We start from the raw sequence: 22159 nt of genomic DNA, 5'->3' as shown, positions 1-22159 counted from the left end.
ATACTTATTTTCCTCACTGTATATATGTGTATATGTGTATGTATATGTGTGTGTGTGTGTGTGTGTATATATATATATATATATATATATATATATATATATATATATACACACTCACCTAAAGGATTATTAGGAACACCTGTTCATTAATTTCTCATTAATGCAATTATCTAATCAACCAATCACATGGCAGTTGCTTCAATGCATTTAGGGGTGTGGTCCTGGTCAAGACAATCTCCTGAACTCCAAACTGAATGTCAGAATGGGACAGAAAGGTGATTTAAGCAATTTTGAGCGTGGCATGGTTGTTGGTGCCAGACAGGCCGCTCTGAGTATTTCACAATCTGCTCAATTACTGGGATTTTCACGCACAACCATTTCTAGGGTTTACAAAGAATGCTGTGAAAAGGGAAAAACATCCAGTATGTGGCAGTCCTGTGGGCGAAAATGCCTTGTTGATGCTAGAGGTCAGAGGAGAATGGGCCGACTGATTCAAGCTGATAGAAGAGCAACTTTGACTGAAATAACCACTCGTTACAACCGAGGTATGCAGCAAAGCATTTGTGAAGCCACAACACGCACAACCTTGAGGCAGATGGGCTACAACAGCAGAAGACCCCACCGGGTACCACTCATCTCCACTACAAATAGGAAAAAGAGGCTACAATTTGCACGAGCTCACCAAAATTAGACAGTTGAAGACTGGAAAAATGTTGCCTGGTCTGATGAGTCTCGATTTCTGTTGAGACATTCAGATGGTAGAGTCAGAATTTGGCGTAAACAGAATGAGAACATGGATCCATCATGCCTTGTTACCACTGTGCAGGCTGGTGGTGGTGATGTAATGGTGTGGGGGATATTTTCTTGGCACACTTTAGGCCCCTTAGTGCCAATTGGGCATCGTTTAAATGCCACGGCCTACCTGAGCATTGTTTCTGACCATGACCATCCCTTTATGACCACCATGTACCCATCCTCTGATGGCTACTTCCAGCAGGATAATGCACCATGTCACAAAGCCGAATCATTTCAAATTGATTTCTTGAACATGACAATGAGTTCACTGTACTAAAATGGCCCCCACAGTCACCAGATCTCAACCCAATAGAGCATCTTTGGGATGTGGTGGAACGGGAGCTTCGTGCCCTGGATGTGCATCCCACAAATCTCCATCAACTGCAAGATGCTATCCTATCAATATGGGCCAACATTTCTAAAGAATGCTTTCAGCACCTTGTTGAATCAATGCCACGTAGAATTATGTTTCCAAAATGCATCACAAACTGCTTGAGAAAGCTGTTCTACTCATAGACTGTAAAAGGTTACTACTGTACTTTTACCGTCCGTAGGCAACATTAGATAGGCCTATGTTATTATCAACTACTATAGGCTATCAATTAGGGATGGGCGATATGGCCTAAAATCTATATTGTGATATACATTGCAGCCTCTTGCGATAACGCTATATATTATAATAAAACCATTTCAGAACAGGTTCCACAGACCCTGCTAAACAACTGCTAAATGTTTTTTTTTTTAAAGGGTTATGTAGTTTTGAGAACATATATTGTGCAAAACTGTAAGTATACAACATAATTTTGCAGATAAATAAAATGTAAGTACACTAGCTGCAGAGACTTAAGTAGGTCTACTGTTTATTATGGCTTGGAGCTTATTAAACCCCAAATTTAAAATTAGAATATTGTCTAACTGAGGTCTTTTCAGTTAAAAAGAAACACAACAACGATTCTTAAAATCGTAATATGTAGTAATTCAGTAATATGTTTCGTTTTGAATTTGAGGAGGTAGAACGGATTAGTCGTGTGTTAACTTACCGAACTGTTACCCCACACACTTAAACGGCTTAAATCCGAACCAAGTCTAAATAATGGATGTTGCACCGATCTTTTTCACCAGCTTTCACTTTCAGCCGTGTTTACTTAAGATGACGACGAATATGATGCGTTGCAGCCGGGTGTACCTCGCGACCGCGGGTAGATTGCATCATCATAGCTTGTGTAGTATAGAGCCAGCTCCCAACCCAAATTGGAGAATAGATTAACGGCGAAAAATTTTTTAATCGCCCGATAAGAGTCTCGCGTTAACGCAGCACGTTAACGCCGATAACGGCCCACCACTAATTATATATATATATATATATATATATATATATATATATATATATATATATATATATATATATATATAGGGGTGTGACGAGACGCTTACTCCACGAGACGAGACGAGACACGAGATTGGGTTCACGAGAACGAGACAAGACGAGATTTTTACACAATTTTTAAGAAATCCTCAATGATGAAATATGAATGGAAAATAGTCTTTTATTCAACTGAAAATCACAAAATGCAAAACAATTTAGGTGCATTTTGAAATCAACTTGTAATGAATGTTATTTTACTTCTATTTTAATGAATTCTATGCAGTAAAAGACATGCAAACACTGCAAAATGTTTTGCTATAAACTCTACCGTCTGGCTTCTCCCCTGTATGATTTCACATGAGAAATCTAACTCCTTTCCACAAATCGAACATAAAAAAATAAAACAGTATAAATAAAATAAATATAAATAACTGAAATAACACTTTAAATGCAAACAGTAAGTGTGTATCCATAATCAAAGTACTGCTCTCTCAAAACTACAAGTTCAAACAGAAAAGTTTTTTTCTTCAAGCATGAAAAAGAGATAAATTAACTACACAGAACAGCCTAAGATTATGGTCATGTTGTTTTTCAAGAATATAAGCATGTCGACGATTTCTGGCAGCAGTTGAGACCTTTGGGCAGTAACTAGCTGCACGATATGAGGAAAAGCTGTGATGTGTGATAATATGACTTGTGATATGTGAATGTTAGCTATACTGTTCCCATGTCTTAGTGCTTTAATAGGTTCTTTGCGTGATAGGTCAAATGTTTATTACCTGCCTGGTTCAGATTACACTATTTTAGCACGATTTTGGCACGATCCGTTTCGTGGAGATTCGTAAAGGACAACGGGCGTCGGGACACAAGATTCGATCGTTTCATTCACGAGACAAGTTTCACCTCGATGAGAAATCTCGTCGCGTTTTAATCTCGTCACACCCCTAATATATATATATATATATATATATATATATATATATATATATATATATATATTGCTGCGAGCAGCGATGACGGGCCCAAGACTAAAGGCTTGGGCCCGTCATCGCTGCTCGCCATGTACTGTTATTGTAAAGGGTCATCCCTGCTCTTCAAGGGATAGTTCGCCCAAAAATGATATTAAACCCATGATTCACTCACCCTCAAGCCGTTCGAGATGCATATGTCAATCATTTTTCAGACGAACACATTTTTAGTTATTTTAGAAAATGTCTTAGATCTTTCAGTGGTTATAATGTGAAGTTATGGGGTCCAGCTGATTCAAGTTCCAAAAATGTGCATGCATCCTTCACAAAAGTAATCCAAAGGTTTTGTCATAAAAATATACATATTTAAAACTTTATAAACGGAAATAACTGGCTTCCGGTGGCGGTCCACGCGCGTCGTGTATATATAAGTTAATATATAAGTTTTATATATGTATATTTTTACGACAAAACCGCACGGATTACCCTCAGAAGGCCTTCGTTTATCCCCCTGGAGCAGGATGGGTTACTTTTGTGAAGGATGCATGCCCATTTTTGGAATTTGAAGCAGTGGACCCCATAACTTCACATTATAACCACTGAAAGATCTAAGACATTTTCTAAAATAACTGAAAATGTGTTCGTCTGAAAAATTATTGACATATGCATCTCGAACGGCTTGAGGGTGAGTGAATCATGGGTTTAATATCATTTTTGGCCGAACTATCCCTTTCATGTACTGTTATTGTAAAGGGTAACCTAAGATATATATGAATTTCTCATACAGTTTTGTTTGCTTTGGTACGAAAGCATATGTTAAACCATAGGTGTCAAACTCAGTTCCTGGAGGGCCACAGCCCTACAGAGTTTTGTTCCAACCCTGCTTCAACGCACACACTGCAGTTTTCAAATAAGCCTGAAGGACTTGATTAGCTGATCAGGTGTGTTTAATTATGGTTGAAGCTAAACTCTGCAGGGCTGTGGCCCTCCAGGAACTGAGTTTGACACCACTGTGTTAAACTCATAAATATGATCATGTTTTATCAGTGTAATGATTGTTGTCAGAGTGACTTACTGAATTGATCTGGATTCTTTAACCACAGGCAGCAGCTTCTGAAGAACTTTATCTGCTCTATTATTGGCTCCAATAAACAGTTTCAGCTCAAAAACATCCATCTTCTGCTCTGATGTCAGCAACACATAAACCAGAGCTGACCACTGTGAAGAGGAGAGTTTGGTTCCTCCTATTCCTCCAGATTTCAGATAATGTTGGATCTCCTGCATCAGAGAATCATCACCCAGTTCATTCAGACAGTGGAACAGATTGATGGATCTCTCTGGAGAGCGATTCTCCCTGATCTTCTGTTTGATGTTCTGAACTGCTTCCTCTTTGTTGTAGGAGCAGCTTCCAGTCTGTGTCAGTAGTTCTCGTAAGAGAGTCTGATTGGACTTCAATGAGAGACCCAGAAGGAAACGCAGGAAAAGGTCCAGATGTCCATTCTTACTCTGTAAAGCCTCATCCACAGCTTCATGATGCAGCTTAGATAATGAGTGATATTTCTTCTGGTTTAAGATTTTAGAAAAGAAACTTTGTTTGGTTTTGTCAAACACATTTCTGTTCTCGTTTGTAAAGTGAATGTGTGCATATAGAGCTGCTAGATGTTCCTGGATGCTCAGATGAACAAAGCAGAAGACTTTCCCCTGATACAAGCCCAACTCCTCTCTGAAGATCTGAGTGCACAATCCTGAGTAAACTGATGCTTCTGTCACATCAATGCCACACTCTCTCAGGTCTTCCTCATAGAAGATCAGGTTGCCTTTCACAAGCTGATGGAAAGCCAGTTTCCCCAGTTTGAGAATCATGTCTTCATCTTTCACTCTCTTCTCATAGTCCATCTCATGTTTGATGTTGGTCTGAATGATCAGGAAGTGTGTGTACATCTGAGTGAGAGTCTTGGGAATCTCTCCTCTCTCTGCTTCACTCAACATCCCCTCTAGAACAGTGGCTGAGATCCAGCAGAACACTGGGATGTGGCACATGATGTGGAGGCTCCTCGAGGACTTCAGGTGTGTGATGATTGTATTGGCCAGACTCTGATCACTGATTCTCTTCCTGAAGTATTCCTCCTTCTGTGGCTCATTGAAGCCTCGTACCTCTGTCACTCGATGGACACACTCAGAGGGGACGAGATCCGCTGCTGCTGGTCTGGAGGTGATCCAGATGAGAGACGAGGGAAGCAGATTCCCCTCAATGAGGTTCATCAGCAGCTCGTCCACTGAGGCTGATTCAGATATATCACACAGTTTCACTTCAATCTCAAAGTTCAGAGACAGACGACACTCATCCAGACCATCAAAGATGAACAACACTTTATATTCATCACTGGACATTTCCATTTCTTTTGTTTTAGGGAAAAAGATATGAAGAAGATCTGAAAGACTGAGTGTTTTGTCCTTCATCAAGTTGATCTCTCTGAAAGGAAGTGGAAATATGAGCTGGACGTCCTGATTCTCTTTCCCTTCAGCCCAGTCCACAATGAACTTCTGCACAGAGACTGTTTTCCCAATGCCAGCGACTCCCTTTGTCAGCACAGTTCTGATGGGTTTGTCTTGTCCAGGTAAAGGTCTGAAGATATCATTGCATTTGATTGGTGTGTCCTCTGTTGCTGCTCTCCTGGATTGTGTCTCAATCTGTCTCACCTCATGCTCATTATTGATCTCTCCACTTTCACTCTCTGTGATGTAGAGCTCTGTGTAGATCTCATTCAGGAGTGTTGGGTTTCCCTGCTTTGCTGTTCCTTCATACAGACACTGAAACTTCTTCAGCAGGTTTGATTTAAATGTGCTTTGGACCAGTGAAAGGTTGACAGATTACAACATAAAGAGATAAGTTTTAGTAAAATAACAACACTCTCTAATTAAATAATCAGACAGTATCACACAAGCAACAGTGCTGTTGGTCTATATATCAGTAAAACTGTTATTTGGCCGTTTGCGGTCTCTAGGAATTGGATATTGATATAAATTTCCTTATTTGATTCTGTTCTCAATTCAAATAAATCTTGAAATATCTGAGATACATGTACATTTTGTAGGTAAAAAACTCTCATCTAATGCAGTAAACTATACAGTGGACCTGCTTCACTTGTTCATTACTATAATATTAAAGGTAAAAATTAGTCAAGTCAAGTAAAGTATATTTGTATAGCGCTTTTCACAATACAGATTGTATCAAAGCAGCTTCACAGTATTAAATCAAAATAGCACAACAAGGTTTGTTTCTAGTGGAAAAAAGTCCACGTTTGGTAAGGCTGATCAATAGTATTATTGATTGATTAAATTAAATTAAATATCCCCAACTGAGCAAGCCAAAGGCAATAGTGGCAACAATGTCCAAATTATTGAATTCAATAAATCAACATTCAATTTAATCTGAAAATCTGAAGGCCGGTTTAATGAACTCTCATAACCTGCAGCTCCTGAACTTCCTGAAATAGTTGATAGGCTCTGAAAGTCTTTGAAATACTGACGGTAACAATAATCAACTTTTTAATAGAAAAAGAAATGTGACCTGATTCATAAATTTCACACTTTGACACAAACACATTTTAGTTTAAGTTTCTAATTTTTCTAATTGTTTGAAATTAGTTAACAGATTTTAATTAACAATACAACTGAAACAGATTTAAACAGATTAAATAATGAATACATCCCTAATAGTTTAAAGTGTAAGTTGCAGGTTAAATTTTTCACGAAGTAATGCAATGTGTTCATTAAACATAAAGATAAGAACCGCCCACCATTGTTTTTTATACCAAAATGCTGATATAAAATGAAAAGTTGGCACTTTTAACCCTCTGGAGTCTGAGCTGTTTTCTGGGCCCTGGAGGTGTTCTGACATGCTCTGACATTTGTGCTTTTTTCAGTTATTTATAAACATGTTAATGGCAAAGGTGTAAATTCACTCTATATAGCACAAACAGGGCTACCAAAATATCTGATCAACATGCATGTATATGTTTGAATTTTTAAGAGAATAATGTTTATGCGTGGTTATTGGAAAAAATAAAAATAAAAGTTGCAGAAATAAGGCCACAAAACACATACTAAATATGTGGCAATAAGACTTTTGACTAAAGGATATCATTGCCTATAGTTTTTTCTTCAAAATTATGTGAAAATAGTCTTGCTTTATCGTTCACATAAAACCATACATTGATTTAAATTGATGTAAAACAGGTTTTGCTTGGAAAGCCAATATGCGAGGGGGGCGTGAACGAGGAGTGGTTTACACCCACTCTGCATAATGAGCCATTCACTCAGGTGTGACAACTGACTGAGCCACAATGCAAGGACCATTTAAGATTTTGCTTACATCTATCTTGTAAATATGTTTTGCTATTTTATTAAAAAGGTTACAATTACAACAATTTCAACAATATTTCAAGTGTACTCTTTCTTTGTAAAAAAAAGATTATAGGCCTACATTTTATCTATGTAGGCTATTCATTACTTTGAATATAGCCAACATTGGAACAGCTAACATCTTAGTTGATGACTTTATTTTTGACAAAAATAGTAGGCTATTTTATATATAGAAATTGCTAAACAAAAGCTTATTTGACGAGGCAGTATATTCTACAGTAAAAACTGTACCCAAATCTACTAAACAAAATGTTGTCTTTCATATTTCACCTGACTGTAACGTTGTTTTCATGAAATACGCTTATACACGCTTAAAATGATGATAATTAAGTGTAAAGATAGGTATTACTGAAAATATTTGGTGTTTGGGGTGAGGATTGGGGTTGATCCATTTATAAAGTAGCTGTTTTTTATTTATTTTTCTGATGTGCACAAATAAGCGACAGGTATCATAAGATTTTCTTCTCCATGTTCCTTTTTTCTATTCTTTTATTCGTTCATGCATGTAATAATGAATGAATGAATGAATGAATTTATGTATGACTTGTGCAATAAAAAAAAATAAAAAAATAAAAATATAAAAAAAATACGATAGGCTATTGACTCGCGATCTTCGCAGTAGGCTAGTGAACGCACCGGAGAAACGCACATTTATTAGGCTACATAGTTTTTTTGTTTTGGATGGTTTTGTTTAGAACCAGCTTTCTGTAAATATATTTCACATTTTTTAGACATGTTAGGCGAGTAGGCTACGGTCTGGTTGATGATCTCCAGTTCAAGCACCTTATGTTGTGATTGCTAGCCTATATTTACTTTAAATACAGGAAATTTGTTAATGAAAAAATATTAAAATTAAGATACAATTGATACAAAACGAAATTCGTTTTAAAGAAAGGATTTGTACTTTCTGTTTTGAGGTCTCTGTGAATGTTTGAAAGTCTTTAGTGCTTTTTAAAAACGCGCTCGCGTCCATAATGGAGAACTGTCACGTAATATTGTTTTTTGCCAGCTGTGGTAAACAGCGCGCATCTATGCCGTTCATTCATTCATAAACAGAAACCCGAGAAGGAAAAACTTACTAGTATTCCTCAGCTCGTATTCCTCGTATTCCTCATTATTCCTCACAGCGCTGCGTTGTAAACAAGTAATGTTCTGAATAAACTTGTGTTTTGGTTTTGTCGAGCTGATGGGGGCGTTCACAGGATTGCGTGGATTACCTCAGCCATTTGCGTTTGAATAGCATGCGCTCTCCGTGGGCGGAGTCACATTACATTTGAATTAGCTCTTATGAGGTCTACTGGAATCGCTCTCTTTTAATACAGATTTCACAAGATGAGAATATTTGTTTTTTATATAAATTACTTCATTAAAAAGAAGAGAATTCAAGCTTCATGCCTGTGTGTCTGAATGCCTGTTTGACTGAGTATTCGCTTTGTTATTGTTTATTTTCGGACGCGTTTCAGAATGGACTACACGGACAGAGAGTAGGCAGAACTCGCTTCGTGTTTATTTTTCTTTATTTGGCAAAAAGCACAACACTATGTTTTTATTGTGAGTATACACAAAAATAATACACATTTAACAGAATCGATTGATGTATGAAACTTGTTTTGTAAAATCAAAGTCAAAAGAGAATTTCGGGTCTCAATCAACTCATAAGGAAAAAAATCGAGCAGATCACGCCGGCGTGATCTCAGACCCCTGAGGGTTAACAGTGGTTTTAACCGCTCCCGCTCCCTTCCACTAGATGGGGCGTGACGTCATAAGAGGAACTCACTGGTAGAGTTACCGTACGCTAGCAGCTATATTCGCCTTACATAACTTCAGAAAAGTTGGTTGTATGTTTTATTTGATGAAAAAAATTATGGATAAAATAACTCCATTGTTAATATACTCGTGTGTGCTGACTTCAAGGGGACCGTGATCCTGCCTGAAATGAGAATAAGCTATTCGCAAAACAAACGGGTTCAGGCACGTCAGATCAGCCGGTCGCAGGTCGAGCTGTTCCACTAAACTCCAAAACGCGTTCACCTCACGGCAGCACATACTCTCCACTGCTGATAGCCCATACAAACACAGTGATGGTGACATCGATCTCTCTTTTTCTTTTCTGACAATAAACATCGCTAATTAAATCATGAGAAATTGATAACGCGTGGATTGAGGAAGGGTATTACATGTTTGAGGCGTCGATGAGACTAGCGATTGATGCCTGTGCAGTGTGTGCATCTCTACAGCTCTGATTTGGACTGATTTACTGTAAGTAAATAATGTCTTCAGTCGTTGTCCCTCCTTGCCATTCTACATGACGGCAATATTTTGAAAAGACTTGCTTGTTCCGTTATATTATCCGGGTTAAGTTTGCACCAGGCTAGACTAGCTCTAACGTAGCTAACGTTACTCACCTGGCCAACCCTCCACTAATTCTCCTCACACCAAGCATTAATAACTCTTTGAGTGCCATGGCTCCTCTCTCTCACACCTGACCGGTTAAAAATTGTAGGGCTGTGGTCCATAAAGAATTTGACGGTTTCCCACATCCTCAGTCGTTCTCCAAATAGCCATATAATACAGTAGGAATCTAGCAGAGTATGGGTTGCGAGTTCCTCTTGTGACGTCATCACCTAGTAACTGAAAAAACACGCTACCTTTGAAGAACCCCCAATAAATGCTATTTTAACGCATTTTAAGACAGAAATAATTAAATATATACATATAGAGCACTTTAATTTACACATTAATTGGCTGTGGTGGTTAACCTGCAACTTACACTTTAAGAACATACTGTAACTATCTAGTGTTCTTTCTAGTTTACTAATGAACTACTGTACGGCCATTGTATAACTTTGAGTTAAATGTAATGTTACTTAATCAAGGCTATTTGATCTCTCCATGGTTGAAACACATTTCAGTAAGTTGTACCGTATATTTCAACATATATTCTTGAGTTCATGTTTATTTCATGCTATAACTAGCAATAAAGATATGATTGGTTCTTGCTGCCGTTTAAAGGAAGGGTTGATAAAGCATCTGATAAATAATCTGTCAAGCCACATTAAAGAGCGACAAACCGTATGTCTGCATCTGTTCTTGTTAGTCCCTGATTAGTTAACCTTTATCCACCTGTGTCTAGTTACAGTAGTTCCCTCCTTTACACTGTGTATATATTCTCCTATTCAGTTCTGTCCTTGGCCGATTATTGTTCGTGTCTGTTAAAACACGCAGTTGTGTCCTATTCACCTGCTTGTGTACATTATCTTTGTTATCGTTAGGAATCAAGCTGTTTCATGAACAAGTGTGACAGTATTTGTAATTTGATTGAATGAATTTGAAAGTGTACACACTGTTTTATAAAGTACTGTGATAACTGAACTTTTAGTAAAGTTTTATTCTCTAATCAACTGAAAAAAGAATAAATTAAAAGATTAATCTTGGTAACTGATCTTCAGATTGTTCAAATGAAGAATGCCATGCATCAGAAAATCTATATTTCAAGCTGATATTCAGACCAACAGCAAGACTGCATGAGTGTTATAACACTTTTAACAATACTTCAATAAACAAGAAGTTAACTTGCGTTAAAAGTGTTGCTAGTTACTATTTACTTTATCTGTTATTAATAATGGATAGTCTGGGTACAGTGAGTTACTATCAGGATGAGTCTGTCTAGACAGAAATGTTGTACCTCATTTGAGTTGATTTTTGTCTCCTCTTAAATGTTATGTTGTCCATAGACCCGTCACTCCTCATGGACACACAGCTGGACTCTGGTGCCTGTGATCTCTGCTGGGAGAATCCACTTCAATAGAATACAGACAAGAATATATATATTTCATTTTACATGGATAGATTGGTTCTCTATTTGAGGTTTATCAACATTTATCCATCCATCTGTCTATTCAGGTCTTGCAGTCTCTACTAATGAGCTGATGAGCTGAAACAGGTGTTTTATTAGGGGTGGGGGAAAAAAATCGATTCTTAGATGAATCGCGATGCGGACGTATATATTTTATATATACATTTATAATAACGTAATATTGACGGAACGCAAAAGACGGAACTCTGAAGCACGGAAGTGCAGTGCCCGGACCGTCTGTGGCATGCTCATAACAGAGACGCAATGATGGCTGAGCGCGAAATCCAAACACCCTCCTCATTAAAAGCTGAGGTGTGGAAATATTTTGGCTTCTATGAAGTTGAAGGGGGAAAGGAGCTGGACAAGACAAGAGCCACACTGTTTGTAAGCTTTGTAGAATAAAACAAAAATTTTTCGGAAACACGACAAATATGAGAAGCCATATGACACGTTTCGTTGCTGCCAAACAGAGAGGACCATCGAGCAAACTATATTGTCGAAGCTTCCACCCGGCTCGGAAAGGGCGAAGCGCATTACACAATCAATCGCAACTTTTATTGCCAAGGATTTGCGTCCATATTCAGTCGTTGAAAACGAGGGCTTTCGCGGTATGTTGCACACTTTGGAGCCGAGATACAATGTCCCATCTCGGAGATATTTTACGGACACAGCGATCCCCACACTCTACAACAAGACCAAAACCGAAGTCATGGAATCACTGAAGAAAGCGGGTAGGATAGCTGTAACATGTGATGCGTGGACATCCATTGCCACAGAATCTTATGTCACCATAACTGCACATTTTATTACAGATGAGTGGCAGCTAGTGTCTCATGTGCTCCAGACAAGAGCAGTGAATGAGAGCCACACGGGTGTAAATATGGCTGAGCCGTTAAAGAATGTAGCAGAGGAATGGAAGATCACTAAAAAAGATTTAGTTTTAGTTACTGATAATGCATCCAATATGGCTGTTGCTGCTGAACTGTGTAATTTCCTGCACGTATGCCCACACGCTAAACCTGGCCTCTCAGCGGGCGCTCAAGTTGCCCACTGTGTCAAGGCTACTAGGCAGGGTGAGACGCATTGCTACGTATTTTCACCGCAGTTCCACTGCAAAACACCAGCTTGAAGAGAAGCAGATTCTACTTGGTCTGCCGAAACACAAGCTGAAAACAGATGTGAGTACCAGGTGGAATAGTGCGTATGAGATGGTTGACAGGTTTCTGGAGCAACAGCCTGCAGTCTCTGCTGCCTTACTGTCTCCTCAGGTAAGGAGAGGAGAGTCTGACATCTGCACTCTCACTGAAGCAGACATCTCAAATGCAGAGGATATTATCAAGGCCCTCAGTGGGGACCTCAGCAAGAGATACAAAAGCGAGCAAGATAGAAACACTCTTTTCACAGCTTCTGCTCTGGACCCGCGATTCAAGGGCCTGCCTTTTCTTTCTGAGGAGGAGAGAGGGGAGATGTATGGAAGAGTGATTGCTGAGGCTGCATCACTAGAGGTAATTCTGCTATTTTACTTCATGTAAAATGTCACTCTGGGCTTATGACTTATGATTTAATTATATAATAATAATAATAATAATAACAACAACACATTCTATAATAATACAAGGTTTATATATTGTATAGAACAAGTACATTTATGTTTTGACAATTTTGTTAAAAATTTTGTTCAGATTGAAGATAATGATTTAAAAATGTAAGGCCTTTGTGTTTACCTGTTCTTCTCATTGTGTTTAACTACAGCAAGAAGTGAGAGTTGAAGAGGAGGAAACCCCAGAGCACAACACATTGAGGGAAGAAGACACCCTGACCACTGAGGAGGAGCAACACCAAAACCCTTCTAACAAAAGAAAGTCATCATCTTCTCTGCTAGAGAATCTGCTGGGGCAGACCTTTACTGATGCTAGAGTCCAGCAGCAGCCCATGTCTGCTTATGCCAGAGCTGAGGAAGAAGTTACCAAGTACTGTAGTGCTCAATCACACCCTCTCTCTGAGGACCCTCTTAGTTGGTGGAGTAAGAATCAGATGATGTTTCCTCTGATTTCCAAATTGGCCAAAAGATACTTGTGTATTCCTGGCACCAGTGTCTCTGCAGAGAGAGTCTTTTCTACGGCAGGAGATATAGTAACAGCACAGCGGAGCACACTTGCATCTGAACATGTAGACCAGCTCCTGTTCTTACACAAGAACTTACACATTTGATCTAGCTAAGCACATTTGCACTGCCACACATTTGCATAAGTTTATTGTGGCCTATTTTGCTACTGCAAAATGTTTATTTTTTGAAAGATTATATTGCACATAACAGGAGGATGTTTGTTTGAAGTCCATTTTATGTTAGAGATTCAGAATATGCTGAAGTTTGTTATAATTTGTTATTGTTATATTATTAATTTACTACAAGTATGCTGCTAGTTCAGGCACATTTATTTTCCTGTTGGTTCTTTGCAATGTTAATAAAATATATTGTACGTTAATTCTTTATTGGTCATTACTTGGTACTCTTAAAACAAAGTATTTATAGTCACACACAAAAAAAGATTCAGATAATCAATAATCGATAATCGCTTTAGCATCGAATCGCAGCCCTCTGAATCGGAATCGAATCGAATCGTGAGGTGCCTAGGGACATACAAAAATGTGTTGTGGTTGTGTTAGGGGCTCCAGAGAAGATCTAGTCTCTCTAGACCACTGATCTCAAACTTAATTCCTGGAGGGCCACAGCTCTGCACAGTTTTGCTCCAACCCTAATCAAACTCACCTGATCCATCAAGGTCTTCAGGATTACTAGAAACTTCCTTGCAGGTGTAAGTTGGAGCTGGTTGGAGCTAAACTGTGCAGAGCTGTGGCCCTCCAGGAATTGAGTTTGAGATCACTGCTCTAGACAAAAATGTCGTACCTCAGATCAGTTGATGTGTGTTTTCCTTTAAATGCTATTGGCTGCCTCATAGACGCTTCACTCCTCATGGACACACAGCTGGACTCCGGTGGGTTTGATTTCTGTCTGCAACTTTGACTTAAATAAAACAGACGATTTAAAATAAACAGATATGACATAATAGACAAGAATTCATATTGCTAATTTTACATTTAGATAAACTTTATATAGAATCTATCTATCTATCCATCCATCCATCCATCCATCCATCCATCCATCCATCCATCCATCCATCCATCCATCCATCCATCCATCCATCCATCCATCCATCCATCTATCTATATATATATATATATATATATATCTATATATATATATATATATCTATATATATATCTATCTAATGTTGTACCTCAGATCAGTTGACGTGTGTTTTCCTCTAAATGCTATTGGAAGCCCCATAGACTGGTCACTCCTCATGGACACACAGCTGGACTCCGGTGGGTTTGATTTCTGTCTGCAACTTTGGCTTCAATAGAAAACCGACAAAAGTTCATTTTGGGATTGTTTTTTTTTTACATCCAGATGCAGAAAAGCTTCAGAAAATGTTGAAGAGTGATTACAGTGTACAAGGATCATTTCACCTGTTAATTGACATAGATGCGTGCTCTTTTAATAGGAAAGTGTAAAAAGACCATGTGTGAGACGAGACCCTCAGGGTACCAACTATATCTAGAGGTGGAAAGTAACTAATTACAAATACAGTTACTTAACCAAGCTCAGCGCTTTTCTGTCTGACTTTAATAGAACAGAGATAACAGAATAGAGACAAGAATCAACTTGGTTGAATTAACATGAAAATAAATCCCACATGAGAAGGTTGTCTATTAAGACAGTATGTTGAAGAGTGATGAGACTGTCCAAGAATAATGTCATATATCATCTACCTGTCTACTAGAGCTGCACGATATTTCGGAAAATTATCGCCATCGCGATAATAGTATATGCAATATCTGTATCGCAGAGAGGTGCGATAAATGAAATTTATTTTATGTGCCAGTCATTTGTGTATTGCATGCATAGGCTGTTTATCCAAATTTGACTAATCAGATGTGGCCTTACTATCTTTATACCCGCCTCCCCAGTAGGTGCTATTATGCCATTGGCTAAATCGGGCCCAAAGGGAAACCTAGGGGATTAGAGCAGAGTGGAAAATAAAAACTGATGGCGGGAGTAGAGACAAGCGAGGAAAATGACAACAGCGAGGAACTTGTGCCTTAAAGGGATACTCCACTTTTTTTTGGAAATAGGCTCATTTTACAACTCCCCTAGAGTAAAACAGTTGAGTTTTACCGTTTTTGAATCCATTCAGCCGATCTCCGGTTCTGGCAAGCGGGAAGGAAGTCGACCGGAAGTTGAAGCCGGCCGCGTGCCACCATCTTGTAGCAGAACTTCACCTGCAGTTAGCATCCCATTGACTCCCATTCATTTTGGCATCACTTTGACAGCGAATAACTTTACATCTGAGGCGTTTGAAGACTCCATTTGTCCATTATGTATTTCTAAAGAAACACGACAATGTATAAAATGCTCCATTACCTTGTAGCTTATGTTATGGCCCCGTAGAAGCAGTTTTTGTAAAAGTAGGCTAACGATTGCGTCATAACCACGCGACTCTCTGTCGCACAGTAGAGAGATTACCGTATGGACGGGAGGAGAAGCTCGCGCGCAATCGGGGGGACGTGGAGGCAAAATGACAAAATAATTAATCAGAATACTTAGCAAAAGTTTCTCCTGCTCCAAGCTCATGGACACCTTCTACTCACACTCTCCGTCTCTGCAAGATTCGGAAGGGAATGATTCAGATTTCTCTCAGCACAGCTACTAGAAGACAGACGTCACATCTACGTCGTCAAGCTCGGTTTGAGTCTGCGCGTCAGGAAAGGAAGTGCTAAGAAATCGCTAAAAGTGGGCTTCACTTGTCTCAATTGAGATCCAATGAGATGGCTCTGTCCACTTCTTATACTGTCTATGGGTTCTGGCCGTACCACTTTTAACATAGCTTAGCATACATCATTGAAGTGGAATCATTCTCTCAAAAAAATGACCAAAGAGTTTCGATATTTTTCCTATTTAAAACTTGACTCTTGTAGTTACATCGTGCACTAAGACTGACGGAAAATGTAATGTTGCGATTTTCTAGGCTGATATGGCTAGGAACTATACTCTTATTCCTGCGTAATAATCAAGAAACTTTACTGCCGTACAGAAGAGTCAAGTTTTAAATGGGAAAAATATCGAAACTCTTTGGTCATTTTTTTGAGAGAAATGCTAATGGTCTTGTCCACTTCAATGATGTATGCTAAGCTATGTTAAAAGTGGTACGGCCAGAACCGGAGATCGGCTGAATGGATTCAAAAACGGTAAAATTCAACTGTTTAACTCTGGGGGAGTTGTAAAATAAGCCTATTTCCAAAAAAAGTGGAGTATCCCTTTAAATTCAGCCATAAATGGCGCTCCAACACTACCAGGCTGGCCATGTTACGGCCGATGGCCTGGGCTGTGGTCTTTGTGGCCCGTAGTGCCAAGTCTGTAGCACTCCTGAGGTCCTTAAAGGCATCCGGGGAGGGGCCTAACTCGTCCATAGCTCGGAGAAGCTTAGCCTGGAATACCTAAAGAGTTGCCATGGGGTGAAGTGCAGAGGCGGCTTGACCAGCGGCAGAATAAGCGCGGCTGGCCATAGCCGAAGTGATCCTGCATGGCTTGGACGGGTGCACCGCTTTTGACCTCCAACTTCCTGCAGTGGGAGGGCACAAATGCGCCTGTTCATCAGCAGATCCGCAAAAGGAAACGAGTCCCGCCGCTGCAACAGAGGGGCGTTGATCGCTCCTGATGAACCGAACTGGAGAAGGGGGTGTCGGCGAGGCACGAGGGGAAGGACCCGGCGTGCACGCGCTGAAATCACCGCGTTCAGGAATCCTCTGATCGCGTCGCTTCTTCCTTTGGGGCTCGCGGGGCGCCGAAGATGGAAGGTGGGTGGGCTCACTCTCTGAAGTAGCGACAGCGAGTCTGGATCGGAGGACAGATACAGGCATACTGTCGCAGAGATGACAGCCACCTTAGTGAGCGCTGCGTTGGCGTGCTCAGGGCTGAGACAGATAGCACACTGGGCGTGTCAGTCTGACACATGCAGGGGAACCCCGCAGGAATCGCAGATGGGAAGCGGCATTTGAAACAACGCGCTTTTTTAGAAGCTTAGCAAAGAATGGCAAATGGCAGGGCGCCAAGCGCTCCTATTGGATCGCATGCTCATGCTCACTCGCCATTGGTTTGTGCAGTTGCCGCAGCACAGCCTATCAGCTCTCTCACGCGAGCTATCATGCTCTCGCTGTGCAGCTGCAATGCGTTTTAAAATAAAGGCTTCAGTATTCTCGAGAAAAGGAGTTTTCCCACAGCGTTTGCAACGCAGTACGAGAGAATGTTCTCGTAAGGGAACTTTTATTTTCAACAGAAAAAATAAACTTATTCGGGTTTAAAACAACTTGAGAGAGTAAATTATGACAATTTTCATTTTTGCGGGGAACTATCCCTTTAATGTTGATCAAACAACAAAACACAAAGGGAAAATCTCTCACTAACAAAGAAAATAATGACAAACATTTTTATCTTCGCCTCTTTGGCCTAAAAGTTTTTTATTTCATATTTTCTTCCTGAATTAGACTTAATTAGATCAGAAGAATATATTTTACCTGCTTATTTTAGTATGATCATTACATAGGCTATAGAAATGATTTTTTTAAATAGCTAATAAAAATAGCATTTCTCTAGGGCAGTGGTTCCCAAACCTGTCCTGCCGGCACCCCAACACTAGGGGTGTCAAAATTAATCGTTTCTACGATGCATCGCGATGCAGACTAGGACGATTCGGTATCGGTTCAGTAATAGACCATAACCGGTTATAATTTACTGACGTCATTTTTTGCGAATGTGCTTTGTCGCAGTAGCATACAGTGGCAGAGGGAAGTGAGACGCGAGTGCGAGTGATTAAAAATGCTCCAAATACTTTTAAAGTCTACATCTGGGCACATTTCGGCTTTTATGAACAACCTGGTAAGCACGACTTGCAGAAGACGCGCTGTGTGCGCTCATGTAACGCACAGATAGAATATGCAGGAGGTAATACCACTAACTTGATAAACCACGTTAGCCGTTTTCACCCGCGAGCTGTTAACGCCTGGAAGAGTCTGACTGCTTTAAAGTAAGCGGATGAGCTCCAGCGCCGAATCCGCAACCAAAAATAAATCATCCACCCGCCCCAATAATTTTCTCTGATTTAAGTATCCACACCCGATGGTCAAATTACAATTATTCTGTGTTGTTATGCGTGATTATAAATGGATGATCGTCACCTTCAACCACGGCGACGGTTGATGCGCGCATCTCTATGGTAACATAATACACTGATTAATGAGCGCTGCTTTTAAATGGACATTTCTTTAAAACAACATTTATTTGACAGATTTTCCTTTTCTTAATGGCATAAACAAGCTTTACTATTTGAAACTTAAACTGGAATGTCACTGTTTCTGTAACTGTGGCTTCCCGAACAAGCTAGCATACACACACACGCGCGCGCACTCAAATCACTTTTGAAGACAAATTTAAAATTGAGGATGCGGTGCATCGCGATGCATTGTGATATCGAATTGAACTGAATCGATGACATGATAATTGTAATCGAACCGAACCGTGAGAACAGTGTCGGTTCACACCCCTACCCAACACTGCACATTTTCTTTGTCTCCCTAATCAAACACACCTGATTCAACTCATCAGCTCATTAACCCATGTGATAATGAGCTGATGAGTTGAATCAGGTGTGTTTGATTAGGGAGACAAAGAAAACGTGCAGTGTTGGGGTGCCGGCAGGACAGGTTTGGGAACCACTGCTCTAGGGAAATGTTATATCGCAAGAAATATCGTTATCACATATTTTCCCAGTATCGTGCAGCCCTACTGTCTACTGTATCTGTGTGTCTCTGGACAATGTTTAAAAACCCTGAGTGTCTCCAACAACTGTATATCCCGGACCAGAATATGATAGAGACAACAGATCACTATACCAACCCTGGCAAACACACACACCACCCTGTTATGTGCAGAAAATGAGTCTTCTATATAACATTAAGATTATATGAAGATTGAAGTACCTGAATCCTGGAGAAGAATCTCCATGTCTGAATGTGTGTGTGTCGTCCATGATTCATTCAGTCTTCATGAAGCTGCTCGAGTAAGAGATAAGAAAAACTCAGACCACAGAGTGACCCTAAACGTGCTCATGTAACTTCACTTGAAAAGTAAAGGTAGTGATGTTTTTAAGCTTGTTCAAATTCAGCCATAGAACTAAAACTGATAAACAGAATACATCTTCCAGTTTCCTGCACCTGTGCTGTTATATGCCATATCAGTATTAAACGGATAGTTCACCCAAAAATTTAAATTAGCCCATGATTTACTCACCCTCAAGTCTGCCACTATATCACTGCCATTATAAAATTTGGAAGAGCCAGGAATCTTTTTATATAACTCTGATTGTATTCGTCTGAAAGAAGAATGTCATATACATCTAGGATGACTTCAGGGTGAGTAAATCATGGGCTAATTTTCATTTTTGGGTGAACTATTCCTTTAATGTGGTTACGCGTGGCACAATGTCATCCACGGCCATTCTGATTTAATGTTTTTTATTTTGTTTAAGAGAGATAGGTCACCCAAAACGCACATGCAAAGTGTATAAAGGCTCACATTCTGTGCATCACCCAAACTGATCTTATTGCATCAGTGAAGATTGGTTTAAATCAGTAGAGTCATATGGAGTTCCTGGATCTCCTAACAGGATCTGGTGAACAGGTGAAATTATATCAATTGTGAGTGTATATGCTGATGTCAAACATCTTTTTACCAGGCTAATCTTTAGGATGTTTCCAAACTTTTCCCTCATTAACAAAGGTAGAGCTCTGAGAGTTGTAGCCTTTCTTTGAGCAAGCCCATTGGAGTTTCTGTGTCTGAAACACAGAAAACAAATATGGAAAAAGTTATATGCATGTTATATCCAAAAAGAAGCATGGGAATTACCTTGAAAAAGAGATGGCAAAATTCAGTCTTTAACCAGAGAGATATGATCACATGCAAAATAATTACCTGATGATTAAGTTGGTCTAGGAAGATCTTCATCTCATCTTATATGCTCTACCACTTGCTCTGTACAATTAGATGTGTATTCATCTAACAAAGAGAAAAAGGTGCTCTTCGGATTAGTTTGTGTGATCCTGTAATACTCAGCACAGACCCTGGAGAAAAAAACATTGTTAAAACAGTAAGAATTAAGTGTAGGCCTACACAATAATTCAGTTCTACTAACTAAAAATTATAAACTCATCTGATATTTCAAAAACAAAGGCTGTATTAATCACTGTATTAATTAAATATTAAAGAGCACTGAGCGATTTTGTCTTTTGTTGATTAGCAGGAAAAACACTGACAGCGGCAGATACAATATTTTCACTTTAGACGTACTTCACACATACTACACATTCTATTATTTAATACACAAAGCAAACATACATATTTTTAACATAATATTTGTTTTGCATAATATAGGCCTATATATTTTTTTCCTCCAAATTGTATTATATTGCACTGCTGCAGAATGCCTGAGCCTTCAGCATGTACAAATTATTATGGATATTTGTAGCCTATATATGACAAATAAACTTGAAATTGAATTTAAATTTAAATTTACTGTCACTTTAAGAGCTATTGCACATATCTAATACTGAAACATCTGGATTTCACAACATTGCTTGTTCACTTAAGATATAGCTGACTGTGTTTACGTGAATACTACACACAGTGGGGTTTTTGAAATAATTGTGTGTGTATTTCACTATTAATTAGCAATAAGCCGTGAAAGATAACTGAATTCGCACTCACATTCTGTCCGAGAGAAACAGCTTTCTTCTGTCTCAATCAGAGCAAGCACCACATTTGATTTTTTTTTCACAACTTAGTGCATTTTAAACACCATGCACGTCATTGTCTTTTCTCATTCAAGCGTGTTTCCTCACTTTAGTCTAGGTGTCTTAATAACGTTAAGTATCAATGTGCTATGCGGATAATCTCTAACAATAGACACTTATCGTCTCCACAGAAAATATCTTTAACATAATACTATATTTTGCCAACATATGTGTGCAATGAACGTAGCTTATTTTCATTCATAAAGCAAAAGAAAACTTACAAAAGTAATTTTCTGATAAATCATCATACACAGATGCACTGTTTTGTTGTATGCACAGATTTTGAGGGTCATTTATAGAAAGATGTTTTCTTTAGCTGTAGATTAGGTGGTGTAGGCTACACCTGTGATAGGTGTGAGATAGACATAAGCGAGAAATTTCTACCAGCTGACGACATTCTAGGAAACCATAGTTGTTTTTCAAAGTGTGTTTTTCAAAGTGTAAGGAAAATAGACACGCTGCAATAGATTGAGAATGGCGCTGTTAAAAATTGGTAAACAATTTCAAAACAGGGTGTTTCAGAAGAAATGCAAACAAAATCAAAGATGCATAAAAACAAAGGTGTCCAAAATGTTACATGCTAATATTTGGTCTTGTTTCAGAGTCACAGTGAAAACTTTGTGACTTGTGTGAACTTTGACAAGGCCAAGAACACTAGCGCTGTTAAACATGCGGTTCAATAACAATTTTCAATATAAACAAGAATCCTGAGCTTGTTTCACATATAACTGTTGATAGTTAGATATAATAGTTAGATCATTTATCTAACAATTGAAATTTACA

The 22159-nt window shown here is 39.0% G+C and overlaps 2 protein-coding genes and 1 pseudogene across 3 annotated transcripts in view; all 3 read right to left on the bottom strand.

Moving 5' to 3' along the window:
* The window catches only part of LOC308697125 (uncharacterized protein), a 450215-nt gene that overhangs the window by 25878 nt on the left and 402178 nt on the right, over positions 1-22159 (bottom strand). The gene's annotated exons all lie outside the window — the stretch shown is intronic.
* LOC308697154 (uncharacterized protein) overlaps positions 1-22159 on the bottom strand; it is a 190591-nt gene that overhangs the window by 77478 nt on the left and 90954 nt on the right. The gene's annotated exons all lie outside the window — the stretch shown is intronic.
* Positions 5228-11338, bottom strand: LOC308696805 (NLR family CARD domain-containing protein 3-like; annotated as a pseudogene). Its single transcript, XR_014032254.1, has 2 exons — positions 11240-11338; positions 5228-5974 (listed from the first exon to the last, which is right to left on the bottom strand). The product of XR_014032254.1 is annotated as an NLR family CARD domain-containing protein 3-like (transcript).

The sequence above is a fragment of the Scardinius erythrophthalmus genome (assembly GCF_964197995.2).
Source record: "Scardinius erythrophthalmus genome assembly, chromosome: 10".
Lineage (NCBI taxonomy): Eukaryota > Metazoa > Chordata > Actinopteri > Cypriniformes > Leuciscidae > Scardinius > Scardinius erythrophthalmus.
Note: the sequence above shows the minus strand (reverse complement) of the source record. Positions and strands in the feature narration are given on the sequence as shown.